At 44.5% G+C, this 27013-nt stretch overlaps 1 long non-coding RNA gene across 1 annotated transcript in view; it reads right to left on the bottom strand.

Annotated features, from left to right (window-relative positions):
* LOC144827250 (uncharacterized) overlaps positions 1–27013 on the bottom strand; it is a 645184-nt gene that overhangs the window by 336539 nt on the left and 281632 nt on the right. The window contains exon 3 of the long non-coding RNA XR_013610100.1: positions 1337–1484. This is a non-coding gene — a long non-coding RNA (uncharacterized LOC144827250). The remainder of the gene's footprint in view (positions 1–1336; positions 1485–27013) is intronic.

A 27013-nucleotide genomic window follows, 5' to 3' on the forward strand; every position in this document is an offset into this window, starting at 1 on the left:
CCAATGTATTTTTGGGTTGTTAAAAAAAATTGCGACTAAATGGCACTTGTTAATATGCCCTCAAGTTTGCTATGACAGAGCGGGAACCTCGACTCCTGCCCTGCCATAGCAAACAGCAGTGTCCCGGGGGTAGGCACGCCAAGACACAGCAGGAGTTGCTCCTGGGGGTGCTGTTCCCCAAGGCTTTCGACTGCTCCAGAATGGGGACCACGCGGCCCCACTCCCAAAATATAAAAAGACCTGGAGGCTGGTAATCCCCGGGGCTTAGATGGACCTTTGAGCTCCCTCGACCATTTATTTTGTAGCACCGAGAAATGGCAGTCCCCAGGCTACAGGGCCCCTCTGAACCCCCATCAAATGTAATATGTTAGACCCCGGGATTTGACCCTCCCAGGTAGCTAATTCATAAACAAGCACAGGAGCCCGCACGATGTATTTTTTCGGGCGATCCATGCACCCAGTGCACATTTCTCAGTTTAAAAAGAAAAAAATGTTTTGGGACCCCCTAAGCAGGTCTAGAGGGTCAAAATATTTCTAACCTGCCCCCTTTATACGTTTTGTACACTTGTTCCACTAGTTTCTAGATCTTCGCTTCTACTGAGGCACAAAATGGCTGCCAACAGTTCCTGGTTTCGAGTGTTGACAACCACTTAACAGCCAATTAGCATTCAGCGTGCAATCAGCATGGTGTGCTTAGGGTGCGTTCAGCATGCGTGGATCCACCGCGGCCATAGATATATATGTACTTTTAAATGTGATTTTCTCAGGAACTACTGAACGGATTTACACCATTTAAGCAAAAGACACGAGTCTGAACCAAGGACTACCTCTTTGCCAAATTTGGTGTAATTCTGTTTAGCAGTTCGGGCTGTAGCCGCGATGAACGGTTCCTATGGAAAATTGCATGTGGAAAACACGGTTTGGGACCCCCTTTTTTCTCGTCCCCCACTTTGTTAGAGTTCTGTCTTGATCCTGATCGCCTGATAATTGCTGTCATTGTACTCAGTCTTGATAGCCCAGAAAGCTACCTGAAACATTCTATGCCCTCGTTGTGTTTGGTATTTTTAGCTGAAATGTATTTGCAATTGTATTCCATAAGAAAACTGTAGGTAGCAATGCTTGTTGTTTACATGGGCGATTCTTTGTGCGGCTGTTTGAATTGCACGTGGGCTGGTGGTTGAGCTGTCACAGTTAGAACATGTGCAGAACGCAGGCATAAGGGAGCGCTCGTGCACTGCCAGGCTATAAAAACCCCACCCGCTTCCAAACGGTGCTTCGCTTCATCCCGTCACCGTTGGAATCTCTGGACCCAATACTAAATCCCCGCTGAACATACCTGACTGAAAAAATAGCCGTCACGGAGCTAGCTTCTTCCTACAGTCCTATTCGTGGATTCCTCTTCCTTCTCATCCCTCGAGTCCTTCCGGAGGTAGGGCTGGTTCTTTCCTGGGTCGGCGGCCTTACTAAGGAGCATTCCTCTAACCCTGCAGAGGAAAGATAAACAAAACCATGAGTGAGTTGTTTCAAGCTCTGCACCTGGTAAATAGAACACGTTTGAAAAAACAATCTCAAATGAACACCGGTAAGCTAATTTTTGACCTTCTAACATTCTAGAGGTTAAAACTAAATCGCGCTACATCGCGCTTGCATTTGTTTAAGTTTAAAAGTACATTGTGTTTGGAAATAAGAGACTTGGACATTGAGCAAAGACCTTGATATAAAAAGACAATTATGTTCTGCTTTATTTTAATGAGAAGTGATACAGCATTGCAACGGACCTATTTTTGGAACTCAGATTGTTGGAAACAAATAATCTGGAGCAATCTTGGAGCATTTAAGTTTGGTAGCTGTGCATGTGAAGGTTTCTGAAGAAGAAGAGATTCATTGTACATAAAAGTGCATTGTGCTCTGTGTTTGCTTTCTTATTTTTTAATTTTAGAACCCCATTTTGGACAAGTCATCTCAGAGAGTCAAGGTATGGTTAATAATTGAATAAGCACTGCTAACACTATTAGCCCTCTAACTTCATGAATAATAATGTACGTATTTGTTTGATGCTATAACTAATTGTTTTTTCTCTACATAGTTAAAGGCTCTCATGAGGATACAAATGCTATATATATTGAAGAGTGTGTATGGGTTCTTCTACAATTAGGTAGGCAATAAGCTGTGAAATTTTGATACCATAAGGAGCTGACATTGTATTTTCAATATTCATAATTTGTTGTTCCAATTTAAAGATAACCAAGAGAAGAACTCAGAGTCACTTTAGCTGAGAAACAACCACACGACTTCCTAGAAGATGGAGTCCAGTGTTTTGTCTTGTTTTCTCATTCCAATTCCCCTTTCCCCCAGGGATCAATCAATTCGACAAGGATTGATATAATTTTGTCGGCTTGGTTGATTCAGGAAGGATTTGGGACCGCGCAGCACCAAGAAGGAAATAAACCGGGAAATCAGGAGGCTCTGGTGAGTAACATCGTGACACGCTTCACGAATCACCCCGAGACTTTCAGGATAGGAGCGGACCTGAGCGCCCCACTAGTTTTGAACATTTTGTGAAGATTCGTCAACCGGCGCCAAAGTTATTCCACATAGAATGTTGCAGATTTCCTATGGAAAATAGGTCCTAACTATAACTACCTAGTAGGTAATACATATATATATATATATATATATATACACACATACATATATATATATATATATATATATATAGCTCATTCCTCCTCCATTACTGGTTTCTGGAACCGGTTCAATTTTTAAAGGTACTTTAATTCATATGCGGAAAACACGAAGAAACATGACGCGTTTCAGCGATGCCTTAGTCAAATGTTGTTCATAGTTCGCGCCAACAAAGCAAACACTTTAAATTTATGTTGCCTGGATCACATGATCAATTAGTGCATGTCAAGGGGCGTGGCTTGGGCGCCGACAGGAATGGCGGCGTGAGCTCGGAGCTCCGCGCCTGATCCCACATTTATCCTGCCAATATTGCCGATTGGGCCCAACGACTCGACCAAACCGGGGTTGGAACAGTAGGGTAATAGATCGGGGGACCTGGGAGCGACCGTGGACCCTCTGGCAGTTGTGAACTGAAAGTAATGGCGCATCGGAGCTCCGGCACAGAGGCGAGTTGTAATGGCGGCCACCTCGAGCTCTTACCACAGACGAAATCGAGCATAGCGGATCGGAGGAAAAGTGGGGGCGGCAGCCAGCAGAACGACACAGCAGCGGAAGACAGGTGTATCCAGCCAAGACCGTTGTAACTGCGGTGGGAAGGGCGGCCCCTGCTGAGCCCGTACGAGCTGCACAGAGCCGGGAGCTGCAACACCAAAATGGCGGCGACTCCACCGTGAGAGCGGACAATAGGAAGAGAGTGCAATGGCCTGGTGCGGGGTAAAGCGCTCACCCGGGAAGGGACTGCGCCTCGCCTCTCCCTGGGAACCGCCGACTATACGGGAGGAGCAGGAGAAGTATACCCCGAGTGAGCGGAGCAGGGAGAACGAAAGGCGAGAAGCAGAGCCCTTTTCTCGTCACCGGGAGGCACCCGGAATCCAGGATAACGCTGAGGTGCTGCAGATGAGGCGGAGGCAAAAGCGGCTGCGGCGACTGCAGAATTGTCCTCCGGTGGAGACCCTGGTAAGTGGGGAGCGGTGAGCCTGGGGACCGCACTGTGGTGGTGGTGGCGGGGCGCAGGTGGCCCATGTCCTGCGAGCCTGGGACGGCAAGGCGAGCTGGCCGGCGGAGCGCCTAGCCGACGCCCGGGAGGTGGTGTCATCATTGCTGGGACTACTGGTGGCGAGAGGGAGTGATGGCAGATGCCGTTTGAAGGCCTGTAATAGAGGGATGTGAATGCTGATAGCCAGGGGTGCGGTACGGCTGATGGGGGACTTACCGGAGCACAGCAACAGCGGGGCTCAACTGGAGCAGCGTTTGTCACACTGAGACTACCAGTGGCAGTGCGCACTGGGACGGAGGCCTCACACGGTGACGCCGGAGGAAGCAACACACCGGGTGCGGTCAGCATGACCCAGAATTGGTACGAGCTGCTGAACACGGAGCAGAGTGGCGCACTAACACCCTGGAGGTGTGATTACACAGGGGGGCTTGTACAACATTGTTGGTGGCGCCGGGACAGTGCAAACGACAGTGAGAACAGGGAGAGCAGCAATAGGGTTGATCTGGACCTCATGGATACCTACAGAACAGGGGTGTGCTGACCGAAGAGGACCGTTGATCACACTACGGAGCAGCGGAGCTGTGCAGTGGCCTAACAAACAAGTGTTTGTAGCTATTAAAGGAGGTTGGGATAACTGCGGTGTTGATGTCTTCCCTATGATGGAGGCCTACCTCCTGGACGCACATTGCTATATGAGTTGTGGACCTACTATTGACAACCAGTATACCAGGACGTGCACTGCAAGCAGTTACCTCTATGGGTACTTGTAACGCTGACCGAGGCCTAGTGACAGACCCACAAGTATGGTTAAACCCGAGGGGAAAGCTGAAGGAACCATGGAATCGGACGTGCACGGCCAAGCGCCGCAGGCCTCTACGGACCTACAACAACAATTGGACCGCATTCTGGAGGCTATTGCGGCGACGCGGGAGGCCCTACAGCACGATATTGCTCAGGTGGCGACAGGGCTGGGGCTGCTACGTGCAGATCACGCCAAGCTGGCGGACATAGTGAAGACAACTGAAGACACACTCCAGGACCTGACACCGGCCCATGCGGCCCTTGAGGGCAAAATGGCGGATGCTTTGGAACGCATCAATGCCCTGGAAAAGAGGGCCGAGGAGTCCGAAGGCAGGAACAGGCGCAACAATATACTCGTCGTGGGCCTGCCAGAAAAAGTTGAAGGGAAAGATATGATTGGATATCTGGAGTCCTGTTTGCAAACAACAGTGGCCCCAGAGGGTTTATCCACTTTCTTCACGCTCGAACAGGCACATCGTGTCCCGGCGCGGCCCCCACAGCCTGGCCGCCCTCCACGACCTGTGGTGGCAAGGCTACTCCATTATAAGGATAGGGATCTGTTGCTCCAAAGGGCACGCATAGATGGGCCCTTCACTGTAGACAACAGCAAGGGGACGTTATTCCCGGAATACACGTATGAGACGCAAAGGCTCCGAGCATCTTTCCTGACGGTCAAGCGGGAACTCAGGGCTGAAGGACTTCAATACTCCTTGCTTTTCCCGGCGAAGCTGAGGATCATAGTAGACGGCACAACACACTTCTTTAACGCACCTGATGAGGCATGGACATGGTTGGAAACCTGTAGAGCGGGAACAGACCGTAAGGAGCACCGTTAGATGGAACCTCAGAAGGCCCCACAGGTGCGTAAATCGCAGAGACTACGTCGGCGACGACAGGGATCACAGAACCGATCATCATCCCAGACGGACGAGGAGAGACAGGCGGCATTGCAGGCGGTGTTGGTGCTCTCTGGGACGCAAAAATCTCAATCGATGCAGGGAACTGAATCGGAAGGACATAAAACATGCTCAGAAACTGAATTGTCGGAGACGGACAATATCCAGGGCCCGAAGATCACGCCACGGACGGCTGACGGAGTGCTGGATGCATGAGGCGGGGGAGGAGACATGGGCCGACGAACCACTAAAGTTGATCAGCACAGAGAACTGATGATCTTATGCTTACCGGAGAAAGGGTCCAAATGTCGAGATCTTCTAACAAGGGGTCGTGGCAGCGGGCGTGGAGGGCTGGCGTAGCTGCCTGTTGGGCCAGAGTTGCACCCCACTAGCCCATACGGCAAATCCTCAGTGACTACTGTGGAACATAGTTGAGTGTTTGGGTTGTTAATATTGTGTTTGGATGGGAGCTGATAAATTGCTATTGGGTCCTGTTCTGGGGGGATGGGAGGGGGAGATAGTTGGGGATGTTGTTTTGAAGATAGGTACGCTCGGTGTGGGCAGCTATTTCGTTACAAGCGAGGGGAGATGGCTCATTAGCGATGGGGACAATTCCTGAATTGATTTGCATTTCCTGGAATGTGCGAGGCTTACATAAAATGACAAGGCGTCACAAAGTCCATGCGTATTTACTGCGGAGGGGAGTCCAAATAGCCTTCTTACAGGAAACTCATCTTACTAAAGAGGAGGGGCAAGCACTACAGCGTAGATGGAAGGGCCTGGTTTTCTGCACATCGTACTCGGCGTTTGCGAGAGGAGCCTTAATTTGGGTGCGGGCTGGGATTCCTTTTCAAGCTACACAACATGTAGTGGATCCAAGGGGCAGATATGCGGCAGTAGAAGGCCGGTTGCATGGGAGGGACATCACACTCTGCAGTATATATGCACCAAACACAGATCAGGCACACTTCTTTGAGCACTTGTCGGGCGCCCTGGCACATTATTTGACTAATCCGATATTGGCAGGAGGAGATTTCAATTCACTTACGGATGTTGAACTAGATAGGTCTCACCCTCCGTTGGCGGACTCACCGGTGCGCCGACTCACACAGAGTAGGGTAAACCGGCAGGAACGGTGGGGTTTGGTGGATGTCTGGCGTAATCAACACCCAAGGGATAGGGACTACTCCTTTTTCTCAGCCCTACACAAGCTCCATGTTCGCATAGATGCCTCCATGGTGGGACGATCAGAATATCTAACCAGGACCATATCCAATCATAACCCTTAGTTGATGTCCCTTAATTGGGGGATGGCGAGGCGAGGTCGTCCATACCTACATGGCGCTTACGTCCAGAATCTCTAGAAGATCAGGTTTACCAGGCAGCGATAAGGGAAGGCATAGAACGCTACTTTGTAGAAAATGAGGGAAAGGCGTCTTCTAGAGCAGTAGAGTGGGACGCCTTCAAGGTGGTGGTTCGAGGGTTATGTATCAGCAACTATGCAGGGTTGAGGAAAGTGTTGCTAACTGATATAGACAAAGCTGCGGGGGAACTGAGGATAATGGAGCAACAGCGACCAGGGCAGCCCACATTACACACATAACTGCTCGAAGCAAAGGAAAAGGCAGCGGCAGAGGTGGAGAGATTGCGCAGTTTTGACTATAAGAGGTATACGGCAAGGGTACATGCGGAGGAGGATAAAGCCGGATCACTGTTAGCATGGCTGGCTGATCCGACTCCAAGGGGATGCCCAGTACTGGCTATGGAAACAGAAGCAGGCACTACAGTGTACACCCAGCGCGAGATCATGGCACGGTTCTTAGGCTGCAATGAGGTACTATACAAGAGCAGTTTGCGAGTGGAGGGAGAAGCAATAGCTGACTACTTGGAGGAGTTCCAGCTCCCACACTTGGAAGAGGAACAGGCTAAGCTACTGGGACGGGAGGTCACATTAGATGAGTTCCGCAGCCCGATTAAACACATGGCTCGGAACAAAACTCCGGGTGTAGACGGATTGCCAGTTGAATTCTATGTACAGTATATTGATCTGCTCGCTCCTCAACTCCTAGAAGTATACAAGGAAGCTATGGAGCTGGGTCGACTGCCGTCCTCCATGCACGAGGCATTGATTATCCCCCTCTTGAAACCAGGCAGGCACGGGGAAGACGTTACATCATATAGACCGTTATCTATGTTGACGACGGATTATAAGATACTGAGTAGAATACTAGCAACTAGGCTCTTACCGCACATGACCACTCTCGTGCACCCAGATCAGGCTGGATTTATTCCAACTAGGAAAACTTCCACGAATATACGCCGGCTCCTGAGGGTAATGGGCGCAGATCAACATGGTCTAGAGGCGCCGGCGGTGCTCTCAGTGGACATAGAAAAGGCGTTTGATAGCCTAGAATGGACATACCTTTCTAAAGTACTGGAACGATTTTCTCTGGGTGCGCTGTTCGGGACTTGGGTCAAAGTTCTATATTCTTCGGCGGTGGTGAGGGTGCGACTGGGGACACTGATATCTGACAAGTACCCGGTACTGAGGGGAACACGGCAGGGATGTTCACTATCCCCGCTGTTGTTTCCTCTGGCAATAGAACCACTAGCGGTGAGGGCGAGACAAGCACGGTGCTTTGATGGGCTATGGCAGAATGAGGATCCGCATCGTATCTCGTTGTATGCAGATGGCCTACTCTTATACCTGGAAAACACGGGGGAGGAGTTACAGGGGGCGATCACTATGCTGACACGGTTTGGTGACTTTTCAGGGCTTAAAGGGAACTGGAATAAAACGAGCCTGCTTCCGATACGGCCGAGTGCGGCGGTTCCGACCTTTCCCCAGGAGATACAATGGGAACGAGGTGCTTCACTTATCTCGGGGTTCGGATTTATCACGATGCCGCAGACGTCCTAGAGGGAAACATAGGGCGTTGTATAAGGGCCTTGAAGGGGAACCTGGCATTCTGGTCTACGCTCCCGTTATCAGTAATGGGGAGGATAGCCTTACTTAAAATGGTGGCTTTACCGAGGCTACTTTATTACTTTAGGACGCTCCCCGTCTGTGTCCCGCCGGTGATGTTTAGGGAACTGAGATCAATGGTGATAGGCTTTTTGTGGGGGACTGGTAGGAAGCGGATAGCTTTGGACAAACTGATGCGACCGAAGTTGGAGGGGGGTCTGGCAGTCCCAGATTTCGAGCTTTATTATTTAGCGGCACAACTACAGGTTCTCACACAGGTGATTGCAGTGGAGCTCCGGGGCCCTGATCACCTGAAAGGTACAGGGATACATAGGCACATCCTATCGTATATAGTTCTACAACAGGCGCTTTTACCCAGGGATTTGTCCCTGGAGGAGAGTACACTGAGGTCCTGTTGGAATCGTAGCCAGCGTAAGGCGGGAGTCCTCCATCCGTATGCCCCGGAGATCCCATTGGGGATGCAGACAGCACTTCCTCATGGGAGTGACTGGTCTGCCCTAGAGGACTGGGAGCAACTGGGAATTCAGATGGGTGGGGACCTCTACGAAGAGGGTGAGCTGCTGTCTTTTAAGGCATTACAGGAGAGATATGACCTCCCGACCGGTGATTTCCTGATCCATGCTGCGGTGGTAGCGGCGATTCGAAAGCATTGGAGGGAGGGGCAAGCGGAACCGAAGACAACGATGGCATGCCAATACGTTGTAATGGCATCAGCGACCTTTAAGGCAGTTACGTGTGTCCACTCCAGGATGTTACACGAAGGACTGCAGCCGTTGACTGATTTGAAATCAAAATAGGAGGCAGGGGTAGGTAAACCAATACCAGACAGGACATGGGGGCATGTCTTCAGGAGGGCGTGGAAGGGCACTCGGAATGCAAGGCTCCAGCTGATACAGTTCTTCATAATCCACTGGGCCTATCTGACGCTGGGGAAGATTCAGAAATACTTCCAGGCGCAGGATGCAGCATGCCCCAGATGTTTGAAGGGGGGAGCTGAATTGGAACACATGCTCTGGGACTGCCCGAGAATAGGGACCTATTGGATAGAAGTGGGAGCACTTTTAAATGAAGTCACAAGCAGAGAACTGACTTATGACATGGCCACATGTGTGCTGCTTTGGTTCCCCCACACACCCAAGACGAAAATAACGAGTACGTTTATAGATTTGCGGTTCATATTGGCAAAGAGGGAGATCACCCTATATTGGAAGTCAAAGGAAGGGCCACCTTATAAGCGCTGGAGGGAGGAACTAAACAAATGGGCGAGGAGTGAGAGCACTGTTCGGTTGGGGCAGGCCCAGCATTCAGGCCAGGAAAAAGCATTGGAGCACGCAAGAGCATGGGAGGCGTTAGTACAGGCCCCGTCAGACTCACAGGCAGGTGAGGGGAGCTAGAGCACTAGGAATGCACAAATGGCATTTAGAGTTTCCGTTCGGTTGAACACCCTTCGCTGATAGCCACACATCACATGACGCATTCTCTTGCAATCACACGCCCACACCATTTGGGGGAGGGAGGGGGGGTAAGAACTTGCATATGTTGGGGAGTAAATGAAGAGATGTTTAGCGATTGAGGGTTTTATGTTTCGTAATACTGCTGTGTGACAATAAACCTTCAATAAAAATGTTTTTGAAAAAAAAAATCAAATAGTGCATGTCAATCAACAAAGGACTACTGAAGTTTAATTTCAGTCGCCATCTTTGAATGGTTCTTTTGAAACTTTATCAATTTTAATAACAATGGACATTGTTTAAATACTGCATGGCATTTCACCCATTCCTTGTCTCATTACGAAAAGACAGTTCATGATAAAAGTGCAGCTAATCAACACTCCGGACTGCCGTATATCGGCTGTCATCGAGCAGAATAGTTACAACTCAAAACGGGTTGCCTTCGTCACCGTTAGTTAGCATTACATAAGGCCAACTCAACTTTACACAAATTTCTTTCCTGACAGGAAAAAAATAAAGACAAAGGCGTTCAAAAATGAATTATGCCATGTATCGGCAGGTGGCTAATTACTACACTTCAGATTTGATAGTTACGCCGTGTATCAGCTAGTCCTCAAAAAAGCCATATAAATAGCAAATTGATCAATAGATCCACAATTTCATGTGCTTAACAGATATCAAAAGAAAACATCAAAAATCAACTGAGTCCTTAGTCTCCCAGATGAACTGTCATCTCTTCACCTATGTTCATTCCATTGGGGGCTTTGGTATCCAAATCTATTATGTATTGTGACTCCAGTCTACGAAGTTTCCTGACTCTATCTCCTCCCCTCACACTTAGAGGGACATGGTCCAAACCATAATAGCGTAATAGCTCCCTATTGCTTTTGTGTTTCTCCGCTAAATGTCTCGCGACAGGGTAGGTCACATCACCCTCTGCTATGGCCCGCATGTGTTCTAAAATTCTTATCTTTACAGAATGAATAGTACTGCCTATTTAGCGTAGGCCACACGGGCATTGCAGGCAATATATCACATAGCTGGTATGGCATGTGAGAAACTTGGTTATAGGTTTGGGTTTAGAAAGACCAGTTAACATAAAGGAGAGTGTCCTCCTACTGCTTACACACGCCTTGCACTTACCGCAAGGATAGAAAACCCTAAGCTCCCTTAGGGTTCCCTGTTTCTTACTCTCTGTGTGTAGGTGACTATGTACCAAATTGTCTTTCAATCATTTAGCTCTTCTAAATGTGATCTGAGGGACAGAGTAATATCAGAGCCGATGACATTATCAGATTTTAGGATGTGCCAATCGTGTCTCATGATTTTCCTCAACTCATTGGCATCATTCGAGAAAGTAGTAATCATTCTGAAACTATTCTTTCTTGTGTCATTCGACTTCCTTTTCTTTTTCTCTTTACTCAGCAGAGTATCTCTAGGTATATTTCTAACCTTATTCAGGGCCTCAACTAGGAATTCTCTATTGTATTCTCTATTAACAAATCTATTCACACTGTCTTTGGCTGCAATCTCAAAATCAATCTCCCTGGTGCTATTGCGTTTTAGTCTCAGGAATTCCCCATGCGGGATACTCCTCACTAGTCCCGGGGAATGGTTGCTGGCCGCATGCAATATTGAATTGCCCGGCGTTGGTTTGCGGTAGAGGGATACATGTAGGAAATTGTCAGACACACTAACTGTAAGTTCTAGATAATTGACAGTCTCGGAACTGATATTACCACTAAACTCCAAGTTCACCACATTTTTGTTCTGACAAAATAATGAAGTTGGAAGCTGATTCCAGCGACCCATTCCAAATTATACAGAGATTGTCAATGTATCAGTACTAGGAGATAACTCTACTCATCTCAATATCCCCTGATGCTTTGGACACCTGCTCCTCCCACCAGCCCACTAACAAGTTTGCATAGCTGGGGGCGAAGCAGGTGTCCTTTGCTGTACCAGATACTTGATGGTAAAAATTGTCATCAAACACTAAGATATTATTCTTTAGACAACATTTTGTGAACTGAGAATCATAGAGTTATGTTCCATAAACTTCAAAGGTTTCTTCCGCAAGAAGTGTGCTACAGCTTCCAAGCCATGCTCATGTCTGATCTTAGTATATAAGCTGGTGATGTCCAACACAATTAGCTTATAATCAGAGTTCCATTGTTGATTTTCCACATGCATCATGAAGTCCTGCGAGTCTTTGATATATGCTGGTAGGGTCTTAACCAAAGGAAAAAGAAAAGAATCAATGAAAGTAAACAGATGTTCCGTGAGTCCTCCCTGAGAGGAAGCAATTGGTCTCTCAGGCGGATTATCCCTGTTTTTGTGAATCTTGGGGATATGATAAAAAGTGGGGGCCACGGGATTGAGGCATCTAAGAAACAAATACTCTTCCATATCCAGCATAGATTTATCCAACCATGATTTGATCATATCATGATATCTTTTAATGCTGTCCAAATAAACATCTTTGGAAATTCTCTGATAGAAGCTCTCATCTGATAATTGTCTGAGAGCGTCCGCCTTGTAGTTTTCCCTGGTTTGCAGCATAACATTGCCGCCTTTATCCGATGGCTTGCAAATCAATGTGTCATCATTCTCTACATTTGTAATGGACTCACGTTGCTCTTTAGAAATGTTTAGTTTAATCCTTGAATGTGTCAGTCTTTGTCTTAATGCCAAAAGATCTTTATTGACACCGTCTGAAAAGACATCAATGGCATCCGGAGGTTACTGCTATAAAAACCGAGGTCGGTTTAAACTGACTCGAATCCTTCTCTTGTGTGAAACCCAGTTGTCTGGTTCTTACAACCTCATCGGGGGGCTTCACCATCCTGAGTATCAGTTTGTTTGTCCAACCGTAGTGATTCCATGACTTCTAGGGCTGCCGGATCTTCTCCTAATAGCGCATTGGTCACTTTTGATGGAATTACATGTTTTTTGGGTTTATAGATGGTAGGTTTAGTTTTGAAGTACTTGTGAAGTTTTAATTTTCTTACCAGTTTGAAAAGATCAATGCGAGCTTGGGTGTATTCCAGGCTGTTAGAGGGGCAAAAAGTTAAACCAAATCTCAACACTTGTTCTTCAGCTTGTGTGAGAACTTTAGGTGTCAAGTTAATGATAGTCAGATTGTCTAATTCCATTTCTTGGTGCACCTGTTGCGTTTGGCTCTGCTTGGAGCTTTTTGATTTCCGGTTCCAGCCGTCCCTCCTTGTTTTTCTTTTGCTTCCTCGGGTGGCCGTCTCTTGCCTCCCCTGAGCCACATCTGTCTCATGATTTGAAACTCCTCCTGAAAAGGAGTCTTCTTCAATTTTGAAAGAGCTGCTCCATCATCTGAGCATTCATCAGCTGTCACCTCCAATTCCGAGGTTTCAATCCTTACTGCCTCTGGTTCATTCGCTCTTGCTTTCAATTCTTTGCTTGAGCCTACAAACATTTTAGCGAACGTTAAGACACTACCAAGGGCGTAATCACGCTTGTCGAATTCGAACTTTTCTTGCTTTCTTTTTTTAATTTTAGCTTCATACTTCACAAGTCTTTTTTTCATTTGTTCCTTTAGTTCCACTACTTTCTTTTTGTCTTCCTCCTGATCAATATCTGCTTCCATCTTTTCTATTGCAAGGAATGCTTTGTCCCTGTCGCTCCAAGCGAATTTCACTAATATAAATAACATTCCCTCATGACTCAGCCGTATGCGCTGCCCATTCATCAAGGAGTTTCGTGTCAGGATTTTCGTACGCTGGAATAGTATAAATCTGTTGGCCCCTAGGGACACGGCCCACGTCGACATAGCTTTGCAGCGAGGTGGACTCCCACCATTTTCATTGTTCACCCTCATATAATCTTTCTAATGCCGTAAACTTGGTTGCCAGATTAGTAGATGTGGGAGGTGATTTTTCCCCTTACTGCGAGATATAGTAAATTTTTTAAACATGCCTTGTGCCGCATTGCGGCTTTCAGTAACATTGAACATGTTTCCGCTTGCTTATGCACTTTCCTTAAAGCCTCATGCAGCGCCCCTCGTCCTGTCGTAACACCTCGCTTACCGGTCATCGTTGCCACAACATAAACCCCCTCTGCGTTGTTGCTGTAACTGCTCGTGACTGGATATTGCCTCTTCTTACGATGGTGCTACTGTCAATCTAGATCCACGCTCAAGTCGCACCTTGGGACAGTGCACACCGGGACGGGTGCTTCAAACGCGACGGTGCGTTCGCGTTATAAAATCAGCTCTTTCCTCCTCCATTACTGGTTTCTGGAAAGCACTCGCGGGAACCGCTGCATTTTTTAAAGGTACTTTAATTCATATGTGGAAAACATGAAGAAACATGACGTGTTTCGGCGATGCCTTAGTCAAATGTCGTTCATAGTTCGCGCCAACAAAGCAAACACTTTAAATTTACATTGCCTGGGTCACATGACCAAAGAGTGCATGTCAATCAACAAAGGACTACTGGAGTATAATTTCAGTCGCCATCTTTGAATGGTTCTTTTGAAACCTTATCAAATCCCCTATTTTGATAACAATGGACATTGTTTAAATACTGCATGGCATTTCACCCATTCCTTGTCTCATTACGAAAAGACAGTTCATGATAAAAGTGCAGATAATCAACACTCTGGACTGCCGTATATCGGCTGTCATCGAGCAGAATAGTTACAACTCAAAACGGGTTGCCTTCGTCGCCGTTAGTTAGCATTACATAAGGCCAACTCACAGTACATGAATTTCTTTCCTGACAGGAAAAAAATAAAGACAAAGGCGTTCACAAATGAATTATGCCATGTATCTGCAGGTGGCTAATTACTACACTCCAGATTTGATTCATGAGATGTGACAACCAAGTATGTATAAGGGAAAGAACTCAAACATCAACAATAATGTACACAACGCTAAGATTACCAGTGAAATACTATGCACAATTCACTATAGGAATCAAAAACTTTTCAGAGTGTAGATATACCATTGATACGTGTAGTGTACTGAATGACGCAACCATATTATCTCAGACACTGGGGAATATTTCGATCATGTAGCTGTGTTCACCCCCCCTTTTGAACAGAAGCGGAGTAGGCTAGTCCAACGTAAACAACGTCAATGTACAACTATAAATAATTAGGCTACACCTTGGGCATGGTTCACTTCTGCAAAGAGAAGAAACTGCGGCGCAGCTAAGATCCCCACCCTGCCACGTGGCTGCCGCAATGACCACGTGCTTCCTTGATACAGGCCAATTGCGAACTCATCGTAACAGCACCGCAGACTTATGTCTGTATCGACTAGTGGTTTCCATCGACACTGCGGACAGCAGGGTTCACCACTTGAATTCAACTTTGGATCTAAATTTGTCTTCAGTATCTGTGCTCAGAACTGCCTTCAATCTATTCTGCGGTCAGTAGAGTTGACAACTTGATACCAGTTGGATTCAGCTTTGCTTCAACACTTCGGACAGCATTGAATCCAGCCTTGCTTTATTTAAGGCAGAGACAATTGTACTGTGTCCTCAGATTCTATTAACTGTGACAAAAAACCATTCATCGATCTTTCTGTCGACTACTGCCTTCAATCTACACTGCGTACAACAAGGTTCACAACTTGAATTCAGCTTTCCATCTACACTACTGACAGCATTCAAGATATCCTTGATTTATGTAAGGCAGAGACAATTTTGTTAATGAATGCCACAAAAACATTCCTCAATGTCTGTACTAAGTACTGCCTTCAAATGTACACTGAGGACAGCAGGGTTCACAACTTGATACCAGAAGCGGAGAAGCACTACAAACATTTAATTCACTCTCGATGTATTTAAGGCAGAGACAATTGTACTGTGTCCTCAGATTCTGTTAACCGTGACAAAATAGCATTCACCGATCTTTGTGTTGACTACTGCCTTAAATCTACACTGCGTACAACAGGGTTCACAACTTGAATTCAGCTTTCCATCTACACTACGGACAGCATTTAAGATATCCTTGATTTATGTAAGGCAGAGACAATTTTGTTAATGAATGCCACAAAAAACATTCCTCAATGTCTGTACTAAGTACTGCCTTCAAAAGTAGCTGCGGACAGCAGGATTCACAACTTGATACCAGAAGCGGTTAAGCACTACAGACAACATTGAATTAATTCTCGATTTATTTAAGGCGGAGACAATTCTACTGTGTCATCAGATTTTGTTAACGTATGTGACAAAAAAGCATTTGACGATGTTTCTGTGGACTACTGCCATAAATGTACTCTGCGGACAGCAGGGTTCACAACTTGATTTCAGCTTTCCATCTACACTACGGACAACATTCAAGATATCCTTGATTTATGTAATGCAAAGACTATTTTGTAAAAGGATGCCACAAAAAACAGTGAGTTCTGTTTTCAAACGTACATTGCGATCAAAAGAGTTTACGGCTTCATACCAGTGGCGCATAAGCACTACAAACAACATAAAATTCACTCTAGATTTATTTAAGGGAGAAAAATACTACTGTGTTGTCAGTTTTATGTCAGCAATGAGGCATACAATCACTTTTAAGTGGAATTCATGCAGAATCCAATCGACAAAACACATTACTTCAATTACTTTCCCTCCCCCAGACCACGCATCATCGCAGAATATGTACACGCTAAGCACCAAAGATACTAGTAACTCAGTGCACCAAAAATGATTATCACGTGGCCTTACTAAGGCACCATTCACAACACAAAAAACATTACTATCAATACAGCCTGCTTGGACCACGCATCATCGCAGGCTCCACAGAACCTTCTTGTTTTACATACCACTAACTCAGTGTAAACCAAAGTAAGTAAAACACCTATCAAACCCTACACAATATCCTTTATTATGCTTCCTAGAAAAACGTATTTTATATCACTTATAAATTTAGTTCAATAATAAAATGCATGCTGCACACATATTCTATCTTCCACTTCAATCATAATCTGCAGATGATGCACTCCACCCATGTACACTGCGGACAGTAGGGTTTACAACTTGAATTCACCTTTGCATATACACTACAGACAGTAGGAAATTCAATCTTGATTTTTTTAATGCAGAGTCAATTATACTGTATGTATTCAGATTTTGTAAAAAAAAAAAGGTGAAAAAAAGCAATTTGAGAAAGTTAGAATGCACAGACTGAAGTGCAATTGTTTAATTTGTTATAGGGAGCAATCAGTAGACCTAGTTTGCAGAGCAATTGATAACCATTGATGCTACTTTTTTTTGTCCCCCTCAAAGTTCATATAGTCCAGTATACAACAATGAATGATTTCACTACAGCCCGCTCAGACCACGCATCATCGCAGGGTGAGCACACGATAAACGGCAGACGTACCACTAACTCAGAACGCCATAAATAATCGCCACGTGCCCTTGTTAAGGCAAAATTCAATAGACAAAACACATTTTTACCAGTGGGGTCTGTCTGGACAACGCATCATCGCAGGCTGCACAGAAACCGCCTCTACCTCAGTACACCACAACTCATGAATCCTTTACGATAGAATGTTCGGTGTATTATTTCACATACAATGCTCCTACATTAATACAACAGAAGTCATAAACCGTTTATGATTAAATATCTGTGTATGATATCATGATTACTATTCCACTTGTTACCAACAACAATGTAATGAAATGGAGTTGAGCACACGTGCCCGTCCCCACTTCAACTATCTATCTCTGTCTGGTATTTATTATGGTTCTTCAATGCTGCCCCAGGGTCCTACCACATTATATTGTACTATAAGTATGCAACCATCTTACCTGTGACAGTCAGTGTGGGCTATTCCTCCTTTTTTATTTTAAAGAATATTTATATAGCGCAAAATCAACCCAAAAGTATATCAGCAATTTACATAAGCACTGTATTTACAGGACATTTTCAGGCACGCGTAGATTATGTCATTTCTCTACAATAACAGGATGTGGACACAACTCCGAGACTCGAACACTGATTTCCAGCATCAAGTTCTTCACTCTACCTGAATGACCACATATGCATATATATATTAGCTGCCCTTCATGTGCCATAAATTGCAACTTAAACGTTTCACAGCCCTGTATTACTACAGCTACAACACTCCACTGAATGTACAATAAACATTCATAATCACAGAAATACGTCAGGTCCACAATCTTTTATGTGTGCAACTATGAACGAATATAGAGTCAATGATACCCCGTACCTTCCATGTAGGCCAAGTTGTGGAACTTTACAGATATAATGACACATTTGCGTTTAAGACCCGGGTGACGTCAGCACTACAAAACGGATACCCAAATCACTTGATTTTTCATATGGCTCATGACGGGACCATGCTCATAGCTCCGAAATCATGGTTTAGAGCCTTGTGCAGTACTGGCATACGTCAGGCCAGCCCACTCCACTTACGCTACCAGGAACAAACAAAAAATGCAACATTGCCCAGATTTCCATTGTAGTGATTTCTTAGTTCCATGTCTAGTTGTCAAAACGGCACACACACACTCCCCCATGGCTGGTATACACCCACACCACACCCATCCAGCACATGCGTCACTACACACGTGACCCTACCAAAAAAAAAGGCGGGCACAGGTGCTCTACGCCATCTAGATTTGCTCCCATCGCAAGCGTTGTGATGGCCCGTCCTGGTGGTTCGGATGCCTCATGTAGGCCCGAACCACCGAACAGTGGGCCCACCACTACGTGCGAGGCCTCTTTGGTCACTGAGTTAGTGGTACCGGAGGGACTGAGCGGGTGAAGAACATGCGATGATGATGATGGGAGCACGAGTATGTCTTTAGCCATAACAATATCAAGACTCAGCACCATATGTGAGACTTCTTAGTGGCAGATTGGGACTACATGATGTAGAAGGTGCCCTGTCCACAAAAAGGTGAGCAGTGAGGCCTGGGTGCACATCGGAGGGAGTCGATGGGGTGCAGCAGACTGGATACAAAAAAGCAACGCAACGATTTAGACGAACGCAGTCCTATATAGTGTATCAAATTACATGTATATATTTTTTCCCAATAGCAGGAACGTTTTTATAATCAATCAAATGTCAGGAATATAAACTAATAAAATAGTTCTTTTAAATGTGAGAGGGAACGTGGTGAAAGGCCGATGTTATTCAACTCCACGTTAAGATAGTAACAATTACCAATCATAACATCTTTCTTTTACTATCTTTTAGATGTACAGCTTCAGGGTGCATTATGTCCCGGCACGTGGTGAAAAACACACCGGTGACAGAAAGGTGAGCTGCGAATATTCGTTGCAGTCACTCTCTCACTTCCTCTCCCCTTTGATAAAAAAATTACACACAATGTTAACTTCCTTTTTATCTTACACATTGTGTTTCACAAATTGGCGTCCCCCCAACACCTCTAAAACTCAACGTACGAGGATTCTGCGATGATGCGTGGCCATCGTAACAACTTCTGAGAAAGCTGCTTTGACACGTAGTGCACCCTCTTTGAATCAGGCCAATGGCGCAAGGTGAGCAAAAAAGCTTGTTTCCGAAACAACGACAAGTCATCAGTTAAAGGAGAAAGTGGGTAGTGTGTAGCAGCTTCACTGCTTAGGAATGTACAATTACCTCCGGCCAGTGAGAATAGATAAGTTACAAAAGTTTGAAGGGCAGATGTACGACCCCTTGCGCCACTTTTTTGTTGCTTATAACATGGGAAAAGTGGTGCAAGGAGCTTCTAAATCTGCCTCTGACTTCCCAAGAAAAACACTCACCTCCATACTCTGCAAGTCAATGGGGTGCAACAGTGTATATACCCAATATTGAGAACTCACCGCTATGCAGTGGGAATGCATGGGATATAGTACTTTGGAAAAAAACACCGCACAGATACCTCCTTACAGTGGAACTTGTTGTAATATAGTATAGTATAGTAAACCAAAAATATACGTGTGCATTTGTATGTACTTGGCTATTACTAACTCTATATACTATCTTTCAGATTGCTAAACTGGAGGGTGCACTATAAACCAGCACCTGCTTGGACACACAACAGAGGCAAAAGGTGAGCTATGAGTATTTTCTCAAGTATTAACTGCTCCATCTATAACTTTCTTTCTCTCACGTTTTAATGTCGTTTTGTCTCTCTTTCTCAATCTCTCTCACCTCGTTCCTCTTTCTCTTTTAAAGTTATTGAAGCTGCTGTCCACTCTTCCGTGTACAACCAAAGCTGAGTTCTAGTTGTGAACTCTGTTGGTCACAGTATTTACACAAGGTAAGCAGAGCGGCCTAGATATACAATGGCTCCGATTAAATGCATTAGAAATAAAATACCTTATTTACAAGCCCCTTGCGCCACTTTTGCGTCACTTTTAACATGGGAAAAGTAACACAAAAGTGGCACAAGAGGCTTGTAAATAAGCCCTAAAGAATATTGACATGCATAATGACTTGATCTCTCACCTAATTCTGTCTCATCTCTGAATCATTTTAAAGACCTGTTGATCCATACTGTAAATCTGACGCAGTAGGCACTTCCGTACAGACAACTCTTGAACGCAGGCCTACAAGAGAGGTGGAATGTATCAGGCACACTGCAGTTGTGCAAATTAAAAATTATTGACAAGTATTACCTTAACTTGTAATTTTTGACCTCAAATTAGTCACATCGATCTCATTTTGAACACTTATTTTCATTTGTGTTTTGCAGATTACCTACCCTACTTCTATTGGAGTCCATATCACATTTTGTTTAATAGTTTTTTTAAAGTTTTGTTTCTAGTTATTTATTACATTGTTATCTTTAAGTTATGTTTCCAGTTATTTATTGTTGTTTCAATAAAAGTTAATTAGAAAAAGTATATATGTCTTTTTTTTGGGGGGTGGCGGTCCGCAATAGAAAAAATATTTATAATTTGAAGTATACTTCTGAGGCTAACTCTTTACCAGATCTTTACCAGAGTCTATAGCTACGACTAACGGTTCCTATGGAAAAGTTTTAAAACCCTAGCACAGTAACTTTTTCCGTTAGAAACATAGTGTGGTGAACTTCTAACCTCTGTGCTCACGTAAGTGTTCTATGAACTGTTACTATGGTAACAGGCAGAAAGCGGTTTGGGGTAGGGTTGAAAGGTACTGGCTTCACAAAAAATGTTATATTAACCCTGCATCCTCTACAAGACAAAAAGGAAAGCGAAGTAAAACAAAACACTGTGTACGTGAAGTACAACCCCCTTGCACCACTTTCGCGTTCAAGGCCCCCCTCTACAAAATTAGAAGTGTGTGGGCCTCAACGAAGCCCCTCAAGCCCCGGGAACCACCACCCCCTGGGAATTTGTGTATTGAGGAGGCAGGCTGCTGGTCCTCCGCCTGTTGCCCTCGAGGGCCCTGGGGACCGACCGCCCGAGGGCCGGCTCCTGCAGTGTCCCGGGATGCCTACCCCGGGACACTGCTGTTTGCTTTGACAGGGCGGGACTCTCACAGCACCCGCCCTCCCATAGCAAACAGTTTGCATTTTGAAAGACAGAGCAGTGAAATCTGTTTTCACTTTCAAGATCCAAAGCAGATTGCTTTTCCACATGCAAGTTAGCATCTCCCCTTGCGGAAAAGCAATGCCGGCTTCCGAAGAACGCGGGACCATGGGGGCATTGTGGCTACCCTCATGGTCCCCAACATTTTATGATCCCCAGGAATATTAGAAAGTACCTTCTAGGGGCCATTTTTACGGAAAAAGTAAAAGTTGCGCACCCACAGCAGCGCTCAGTGTGGCCCCCTGGTGTGCACGCGCTGGATGCACGACTCATAATCTGTAGGCTGCGCGACTCCAGCGCCTTTCGTGCACAACCTCTACACATTTGGGAGCCGGCATTACTTTTACTTTTCCACAGCAGGAGCTACTAACATGCAGCTCCCCATGTAGAAAAGCAATATGATTTAGATTTTGAAAGAGAAAACATATTTCCTTGCTATGAGAGGGCGAGATGGGCACCCCGGGACACTGCAAAAGACGTCCCTCCCACAATACACAATACATAAAGCCCCGGGGAATGGTGATCCCCGGGGCTTTAGAGACCTTACAGCCCCCCCTCCCCAGCCATGATTTTTTTTGTTGCCCAGGGGGGTAACGGGCCCTCGAGTGCTCCAGGAGGGGAGCCACGTAGTCCCCCCTCCCACAGTACATAAACCCCCGAGGGGTGATGATCCCCGCGGCTTTGAGGACATTCGACCCCTCCCCCCACCATTTTTTTTTGTCATTTGAGATGTTATCAGTGATGTCATGAATGATGTCGCTGACCATGTCATGAGTGATGTAAATGTGACGTCATCAGCAGTCCATTGCGGGCGCGCGAGTAATAGTTAGCTGAACTAACTATAACGGGGGAATTTCAAAGGTTTTGTATGAGTGAAATGTCCAGCTAACTATAACATGTGTGAAACCTATGGTATTTTCAATGAATTTGCAAGGTTTTTTAAATGCTAATTCCTGACTATAACGTGTGTGAAACCTATAGTTTTTTCAGTGAATTTCTAAGGTTTTTTAAATGCTAATTCCTAACTATAACGGGGCTAAAACCTATGGTTTTTTCAGTGAATTTCAAAGCTTTTATAAATGATAATTTTTAAATATAATAATTATTATATTTCTTTCTTTTTATACTAATTTCTTACATTTTTATTATAAATATTTATATTTATTTTATTTAATAAATTATATTCTATAATCGTAATGTAAAATAATAACAAAACTATTTTTTTTATAATTTCTTTTTTTTCAATATATTAAAATTAAATTCTAAATAAAAAAAATTCCGGTAATCGCACCGTACGCGTACGGTAAGTCGCACCATATGTTGTACTGTAAATCGTCCTCTGCGCGTATCAGCGCATACGTTACGCATACGCTTTCACATTGCGCATCGCATCTACACTTCCTTCCGCGTGACGTCATGTACGGGGCTCCGTACGCGCACGCCGCAAAAGTTTCTTATTGTTCAAAAACATATATTTATGTATTTAATGTACATATTGAGGGAAGACATTATGTAGGATAATAATGAAACACATTTTTTAAAACTTTTAATAAGCGTATATTACTTTTAAAAGCAATTACGCAAATTGCGGCGGTACCTCAACCTAAAAGAAAGGAGGCCATAATATGGACATTTTTCACCTACCCTGAAGGAGAAAAAAAAGTATACGGCCCTAAGGTGACATCTACAATTTGTGGCAGTACTTTGTCCAGGGGTAACCCAAATAAAAAATATTCTTTTGGGACTGCAAGCATGGTGCGCCATGTTAAAAACTTACATCTTAACAATTGGGCAAGACAAGTAACCCGAAGATTGGAGGAGAAGCAGGGCTCTGCTGTGCCAAGCACATCAAGTGCACCACCACTACCGTGCACTATGATTCCCAGCATCCAACCGGAATTTGGAGATCTGAGAGTTCATTGCAACATTTGCAATCAACTAATAGCGTATGGACAACAATCCATTGAGCTAATTCTTCGGAAGAAGAGGAGCCACAACTGCTGTCGGTAATTTTTTTGTTTGTTTGTTTTTTGTCCCTGGTGCACAGTTTTATGGTTTAAAAAGTTACATTTTTTGGTTTAAAAAAAAAAACGACAAAAAAACGACAAAAAAAATATAAAACAACAAAGACAAAAAAAACTGTTCTTTTCAGAACTACCTCCACTGGTAAAAAAAAAAAGAACTATATTTGTATGTTAGTGTGTAAACGTTTGTCAGAATGAATGTGTAGTTCATAAATAATCCACATTTGTAATGAATGAATGTAATGAATGCAAATGAATGAATTAATACATTAGTAGTGTATGGTGAATGTGAAATTGCACAACTATAAGGATATGCTACAGCATAAATCTATAAGGTGTTTACCTATAGTATACTGTAGTACCTCCGAAGCACTTGAATGTAACATATGCACATAAATATGTTACAAGTCTATGCTTCAATTTGCACTACTGGTGAAACTGCCTGGATGAATTTGTATGCATTAGGGGCGGTTTTCCAACCCCCTTGTGCGTCTTTTACACAACCGTTTCATCACTTTTGTGATGCCGCAGTGGTGGAAAAGATGTGCCATGGTGTATGTTATTTACAATGTGACGTAATTGGAAGGTGCATCACATTGTAAAGGCCTGTGCCAGAAGGAGGCTTTCCTGCACAGGTGGGGGGTGTTCTGGCGCAGGAACGCCTCCTAAAAGTAACTAAGTGAAATCTAAAAGATTTGATTCATTCACTTTTCGGCTTATACTGTGTCAAAACCCTGCACTTGTTTGATGCAGGTGTAAGGATTGACACAGCATTATGAACATAGGGCCCACAGAGCATTCCTGGAGCTGCATTGCGCTTCCAATGCAAGTCAAGCAATGCACCATCTTCACAGCACAGATACATTACATATCTGTGCCATTTTTTCCTCATAGAACACCACATTGTAAATACGATGCATCCATGGTGGTGATGTCACAGAGAACAATAACTGTCATATCTCTGGGGATATACCACTTATTGTACATCTACTAATTTCTGTTTTAATGTAATGAATGCCTTACTACACACTATTCAATGAGTCACTAGAAAACTATACCAAGAGTAACAGAGTGTTTGGTGGAAGTGAAAAGATAGAAACTGCAAAATTCAAGATAAATAAAACAAATATGCAGGTACATAGAACAGCGTATGCACAGTCTGTAGGAGTTCGAAACACTGTACGCCCTAAGGCCCACTTTGTACCATGAATACTTGAATACTGACATAGGCCTCATTTATGAGATTTTGCTGCAGAAAAGTGCAGCAGGACTTCCTACCACACTTCTCTATGGCAAAAGAAAAAGGCAGGAATGCGCCATATCAAGAAGATACAGCGCATTACTATTTTTTTCCCTTGCGTCAGCACACAATGGTCTGCCTGCACCAACGCAGTAACCTTTGCACAATGGAGCAAGGCTGCCTGCGTTGCAAGGATGATTATTTTTGTACAGGTAAGGAAACCTTTCTGTAGAAAAATAATCACAATAGACTTTTCCTTTTTCTATGGGTGCTACAGAAAGCAGCACACATGGAAAACGAAAAAATGAAGAGAAATAAAACTATTTTTTTCCCGTTGCACCTTCCCCTGGGGAGGCATAAGTTTTTGTCAGTGCCTAAGATTTTCGATTTCTCATAAATGTGCGGCAGTGTAAAAAGGCAATGGGTGTTGCTGGGAACACCCTCAACAACACCCATTGCACACCACTTTAATGCAGAACACTGCATTAAAGGAGGTGATATTTATCAGGCAACAGTACACCAAAAAAAGTGTTTGAGTGCTACCTGATAAATATCACGGTGACAGGTGTGCCACAAAACATCACAAAAAGTGACATTCCAATGGCGCAAGAAGTCTCATAAATGAGGCCGTGAATGATTACAATTCTGCAAGGAGAGTGTCTAGGTGAAAGAGTGTTTGCTGCAAGTGTAAGGAGAGAGATTAGGGAATTCAAGGTATAAAACACAAATTTTCCGGTGCAAAGAACAGTGCATGCATAGTCAAAAGGGGTTTGAAAGAGCCCATACCCTAAGCCCACTTTACCTCATAAACAGTTTTATAGACACTTTTGGGTTATGCTGTGTCAAAACCCTGCACCTGCTTGAAGCAGGTGAAAGGATTAACACAGCATTATGAGCATAGGGCCCCAACAACATTGCTGGAGCTACGTTGCGCTTGGAACGCAAGTCTAGCAATGCAACACATTCACAACACAAATACATCACATATCTGTGTTGTTTTTGCTCCATAATATACCACATTGTAAATACTGTGCATCCATTGTAGTGATGTCACAGTGCACAATAACTGACATACCTCTGGGGATGTACCACTTATTGTACATCTGCTGATTACTGTTTGAATGTAGTGAATGGATTACGGCACACACCTCTCCTTTTCCCCTCCACCATAACTCAATGGTGTGCCTGTGCCAACCTGTGAAGTACAGCAGTGCTAACAGCTCTGATCTCCAGGCTAAACAAAGGGAAATGCCGCCTGTCTATCAGCTACAAAAGAAGCACATTAAAGGCTTTCAGTGTTAATCGTTGGCTCTGCAATTCCTTTTGTGGAAATTCCTTCGGTGTCTCGAACTTGCTGCACAAAGCTTTAACCTTGGCCTCGGCTGCCTGCGCACAGCGAAGCCAGGGAAGCCTCTTGCAGAGAAGCATGCCAAGTTACAAATGTGTGTGCATGCGTTCATAGTTTATCTTTACTTTTTGGTGCACGCCAGAGCTATTCTGCATAAAACCATTAGAGAGACGTTCCATGGCTGCTCTCTGAAAATTCAAGGCACGTTCTCTCTGTTTGCTCTCTCATTTATTGATGGTAGAATATTCTTGATGCGTTATAAGCTAAAACTGTGCACAATTTAGCAAGAGTAAATCCTATTGAAGAAGTGCTCTGTGTATGGATCAAGGGTTGGCTTATCTTGTGTTAGTGGTTTCTACACGGCAGACATCATCTTTTGCAAAGGGCTCTAGTAAACTCCTTTCAGGTAGAAACCAGTATAGAACTCAACTTTAGTTGGGTGTAAGGGAGGGTTTCTTGCTGGAAGAAAATTGCAAAACGTGCTGGCTTTCCCCTCTGTGGTCTTGTAGCAACAGAGAGAGTGAGTGACACAGATGAAGATAGAGTAAGACAGAGTTAGAGAGCAAGCAAGAGGAAGGTAAACAGAGAGAGAGACAAAGGGAGACAGAAAAAGAGTGAGAGAGAGGAAGATATAGAAAGAAAGAGATAGAGAGAGGGAGGGTGAAATAGATAAAGACAGAGACAGACAGATAGAGATGGATACAGGGGCAGGGAGATAGAGGCAGAGACAGACAGAGATAGAGAGACAGAGAGGGAGACAGAGGGAGGAAGACAGGGACAGATAGAGATGAACAAAGAGGGTGACAGACAGAAGGAGGGAAACAGATGAAGGGAGGGAGACAGAGAAAGAAGAAAATTGTGGGAGACAAACAGAAAGGGAGAATGAGGGAGACAGAGGGAGGGAGACACAGGAATATAGACCTGAAAATAAAAGCTATAACACACAACTTTGCTACTGCATAGAAGAGTGCATACATAATCAATAGAAGTTTGAAACAGTACATGTCCTAAGAATCACTTTCCACCATGAGTACTTAGATACTACCTGAATGATTAAAATTCTACAAGAAGAGTCTC

The sequence above is a fragment of the Lissotriton helveticus genome, chromosome 4_1 (genome assembly GCF_964261635.1).
Source record: "Lissotriton helveticus chromosome 4_1, aLisHel1.1, whole genome shotgun sequence".
NCBI classification, from domain to species: domain Eukaryota; kingdom Metazoa; phylum Chordata; class Amphibia; order Caudata; family Salamandridae; genus Lissotriton; species Lissotriton helveticus.